The sequence below is a fragment of the Halictus rubicundus genome, unplaced genomic scaffold, assembly GCF_050948215.1.
Source record: "Halictus rubicundus isolate RS-2024b unplaced genomic scaffold, iyHalRubi1_principal scaffold0956, whole genome shotgun sequence".
NCBI classification, from domain to species: domain Eukaryota; kingdom Metazoa; phylum Arthropoda; class Insecta; order Hymenoptera; family Halictidae; genus Halictus; species Halictus rubicundus.
This window is the reverse complement of record NW_027489497.1, coordinates 2,501-7,668: the sequence shown is the minus strand read 5'-3', so window position 1 is coordinate 7,668 and position 5,168 is coordinate 2,501. Positions and strand designations below refer to the sequence as shown.

Here is a 5,168-nt window from a genome sequence, read left to right as displayed (position 1 = left end):
TTGGCGGTGGGACTTAGAAAAATTTTCGTCGAACGTCCGACGGAGTAGCACATCCGTCCATTATTTGCTAATAACTCGATAAATAATAATTGTAGCGAGTTTGGTGTTATGATATATATTGTTAGAAACCGTCTATATTACAGTGATATCACGTCGAAAATCGTCTAGGACCGATAGGGAAAAAGTTTCCTCTTGGCGGTGGGACTTAGAAAAATTTCCAGAGTTTTGTCGACGGAGTAGCACATCCGTCCATTATTTGCTAATAACTCGATAAATAATAATTGTAGCGAGTTTGGTGTTATGATATATATTGTTAGAAACCGTCTATATTACAGTGATATCACGTCGAAAATCGTCTAGGACCGATACGGAAAAAGTTTCCTCTTAGCGGTGGGACTTAGAAAAATTTCCAGAGTTTTGTCGACGGAGTAGCACATCCGTCCATTATTTGCTAATAACTCGATAAATAATAATTGTAGCGAGTTTGGTGTTATGATATATATTGTTAGAAACCGTCTATATTACAGTGATATCACGTCGAAAATCGTCTAGGACCGATAGGGAAAAAGTTTCCTCTTGGCGGTGGGACTTAGAAAAATTTCCAGAGTTTTGTCGACGGAGTAGCACATCCGTCCATTATTTGCTAATAACTCGATAAATAATAATTGTAGCGAGTTTGGTGTTATGATATATATTGTTAGAAACCGTCTATATTACAGTGATATCACGTCGAAAATCGTCTAGGACCGATACGGAAAAAGTTTCCTCTTGGCGGTGGGACTTAGAAAAATTTCCAGAGTTTTGTCGACGGAGTAGCACATCCGTCCATTATTTGCTAATAACTCGATAAATAATAATTGTAGCGAGTTTGGTGTTATGATATATATTGTTAGAAACCGTCTATATTACAGTGATATCACGTCGAAAATCGTCTAGGACCGATAGGGAAAAAGTTTCCTCTTGGCGGTGGGACTTAGAAAAATTTCCAGAGTTTTGTCGACGGAGTAGCACATCCGTCCATTATTTGCTAATAACTCGATAAATAATAATTGTAGCGAGTTTGGTGTTATGATATATATTGTTAGAAACCGTCTATATTACAGTGATATCACGTCGAAAATCGTCTAGGACCGATAGGGAAAAAGTTTCCTCTTGGCGGTGGGACTTAGAAAAATTTTCGTCGAACGTCCGACGGAGTAGCACATCCGTCCATTATTTGCTAATAACTCGATAAATAATAATTGTAGCGAGTTTGGTGTTATGATATATATTGTTAGAAACCGTCTATATTACAGTGATATCACGTCGAAAATCGTCTAGGACCGATACGGAAAAAGTTTCCTCTTGGCGGTGGGACTTAGAAAAATTTTCGTCGAACGTCCGACGGAGTAGCACATCCGTCCATTATTTGCTAATAACTCGATAAATAATAATTGTAGCGAGTTTGGTGTTATGATATATATTGTTAGAAACCGTCTATATTACAGTGATATCACGTCGAAAATCGTCTAGGACCGATACGGAAAAAGTTTCCTCTTAGCGGTGGGACTTAGAAAAATTTCCAGAGTTTTGTCGACGGAGTAGCACATCCGTCCATTATTTGCTAATAACTCGATAAATAATAATTGTAGCGAGTTTGGTGTTATGATATATATTGTTAGAAACCGTCTATATTACAGTGATATCACGTCGAAAATCGTCTAGGACCGATAGGGAAAAAGTTTCCTCTTGGCGGTGGGACTTAGAAAAATTTCCAGAGTTTTGTCGACGGAGTAGCACATCCGTCCATTATTTGCTAATAACTCGATAAATAATAATTGTAGCGAGTTTGGTGTTATGATATATATTGTTAGAAACCGTCTATATTACAGTGATATCACGTCGAAAATCGTCTAGGACCGATAGGGAAAAAGTTTCCTCTTGGCGGTGGGACTTAGAAAAATTTCCAGAGTTTTGTCGACGGAGTAGCACATCCGTCCATTATTTGCTAATAACTCGATAAATAATAATTGTAGCGAGTTTGGTGTTATGATATATATTGTTAGAAACCGTCTATATTACAGTGATATCACGTCGAAAATCGTCTAGGACCGATAGGGAAAAAGTTTCCTCTTGGCGGTGGGACTTAGAAAAATTTCCAGAGTTTTGTCGACGGAGTAGCACATCCGTCCATTATTTGCTAATAACTCGATAAATAATAATTGTAGCGAGTTTGGTGTTATGATATATATTGTTAGAAACCGTCTATATTACAGTGATATCACGTCGAAAATCGTCTAGGACCGATAGGGAAAAAGTTTCCTCTTGGCGGTGGGACTTAGAAAAATTTCCAGAGTTTTGTCGACGGAGTAGCACATCCGTCCATTATTTGCTAATAACTCGATAAATAATAATTGTAGCGAGTTTGGTGTTATGATATATATTGTTAGAAACCGTCTATATTACAGTGATATCACGTCGAAAATCGTCTAGGACCGATACGGAAAAAGTTTCCTCTTAGCGGTGGGACTTAGAAAAATTTCCAGAGTTTTGTCGACGGAGTAGCACATCCGTCCATTATTTGCTAATAACTCGATAAATAATAATTGTAGCGAGTTTGGTGTTATGATATATATTGTTAGAAACCGTCTATATTACAGTGATATCACGTCGAAAATCGTCTAGGACCGATAGGGAAAAAGTTTCCTCTTGGCGGTGGGACTTAGAAAAATTTCCAGAGTTTTGTCGACGGAGTAGCACATCCGTCCATTATTTGCTAATAACTCGATAAATAATAATTGTAGCGAGTTTGGTGTTATGATATATATTGTTAGAAACCGTCTATATTACAGTGATATCACGTCGAAAATCGTCTAGGACCGATACGGAAAAAGTTTCCTCTTGGCGGTGGGGACTTAGAAAAATTTCCAGAGTTTTGTCGACGGAGTAGCACATCCGTCCATTATTTGCTATAACTCGATAAATAATAATTGTAGCGAGTTTGGTGTTATGATATATATTGTTAGAAACCGTCTATATTACAGTGATATCACGTCGAAAATCGTCTAGGACCGATAGGGAAAAAGTTTCCTCTTGGCGGTGGGACTTAGAAAAATTTCCAGAGTTTTGTCGACGGAGTAGCACATCCGTCCATTATTTGCTAATAACTCGATAAATAATAATTGTAGCGAGTTTGGTGTTATGATATATATTGTTAGAAACCGTCTATATTACAGTGATATCACGTCGAAAATCGTCTAGGACCGATAGGGAAAAAGTTTCCTCTTGGCGGTGGGACTTAGAAAAATTTCGTCGAACGTCCGACGGAGTAGCACATCCGTCCATTATTTGCTAATAACTCGATAAATAATAATTGTAGCGAGTTTGGTGTTATGATATATATTGTTAGAAACCGTCTATATTACAGTGATATCACGTCGAAAATCGTCTAGGACCGATAGGGAAAAAGTTTCCTCTTGGCGGTGGGACTTAGAAAATTTCCAGAGTTTTGTCGACGGAGTAGCACATCCGTCCATTATTTGCTAATAACTCGATAAATAATAATTGTAGCGAGTTTGGTGTTATGATATATATTGTTAGAAACCGTCTATATTACAGTGATATCACGTCGAAAATCGTCTAGGACCGATACGGAAAAAGTTTCCTCTTAGCGGTGGGACTTAGAAAAATTTCCAGAGTTTTGTCGACGGAGTAGCACATCCGTCCATTATTTGCTAATAACTCGATAAATAATAATTGTAGCGAGTTTGGTGTTATGATATATATTGTTAGAAACCGTCCTATATTACAGTGATATCACGTCGAAAATCGTCTAGGACCGATAGGGAAAAAGTTTCCTCTTGGCGGTGGGACTTAGAAAAATTTCCAGAGTTTTGTCGACGGAGTAGCACATCCGTCCATTATTTGCTAATAACTCGATAAATAATAATTGTAGCGAGTTTGGTGTTATGATATATATTGCTAGAAATCGTCTATATTACAGTGATATCACGTCGAAAATCGTCTAGGACCGATACTTAAAAATTTTCCTCTTATTTGTGGGACTTAGAAAAATTTTCAAAGTTCGGTGAATTATGAAAAGTTGGTTATTTTGTGTAAAATAATATAGAAATGTTAAAATTTATTATATTTTGTGAAAAAAATTTTATACTTTTTTCGCTCTAAGTTCCAACAGCCCCGCCGGGAGGTCTGTTGCCGCGGCGGTTTGCGGCCATAAGCGCGCGTGCTATTGACCGCGCGGCGCCGGCGTCCCGGCCGGCCGTTCGGTATCTATAAGAGAGTCGACGGTTCGGTCGAGTCGGTCGGTGCAGCGCGCGTCTGTGGCTATTCTACGATCTCGGTCGAGAAGCAGTCATGGGCGCCTCGAGACTTCGGTCTTGACTGTTTCGTACCGTGCTTCGTATCGAATTATTCTCTACACAGCATTGCCACGGGTCGGTGTCCTAGACCGAATGGCCCTTATGTGGCGAGCCTTCCCTTAGTGGAGGTTGGTGACTTGTATTCACTTTTGTGTTTACTCGTACTAACTGAGCATCAACTCTTATGTCCGAGCGACTAAGGTATGAAAAAGAGAAAATAGAGTTAAAGAGAAAAAAAATTCTGTCTTTTAAAGACAGAATAAAGAGAAAAATTCGTTAAATAATAGAGGTGTCCTATTTCGTTTATGCCCAGCGCGAGCAGAAGAACACGGTTTCTCGCAGTCCAGCATGCGTCCTGTCCGCGCTTCCTCGGCACTTGTGTCGATTTTGTCCAGCGCAGTGGTTACGTGCTTCCGCGATCCATGTTTGGAACTATACGCGCCTCCACGATTAGGCAAACCATGTTATTATATGAAACGAATGTATGAAACTTGTTTCAATAAGATATTTATAAGAAAGTTGAAACAAGTAAAATATCTGAACAAGATAAGATATTTATAAGAAAGTCTTGTTCAAGATATACGTATAAAATTGAGAAACCGAGAACGCAGAGGAGGAGGAGGTATATTTGAAAAGGAATTTGTTCGAGGTTGAATATTTATAGAGAAGAGAAGATATATGTATCTCGTGCAAAAGGTTCTCTGAGAATTTGCACGAGTATAAAATATATATATGATTGGAAGAAAAAGTGTCGTCGACCTGTCTCGAAGAGAGCTGGCGGCGAAGACATTCGAAAAATTGTCGAAGCTC

General features: G+C 38.7%; 1 non-coding gene across 1 annotated transcript in view; it reads left to right on the top strand.

Annotated features, from left to right (window-relative positions):
- The first annotated feature begins 5,166 nt into the window (after positions 1-5,166).
- LOC143364761 (small subunit ribosomal RNA) overlaps positions 5,167-5,168 on the top strand; it is a 1,915-nt gene continuing 1,913 nt past the window's right edge. The window contains exon 1 of the ribosomal RNA XR_013084283.1: positions 5,167-5,168. This exon is cut by the window's right edge and continues 1,913 nt beyond it. This is a non-coding gene — a ribosomal RNA (small subunit ribosomal RNA).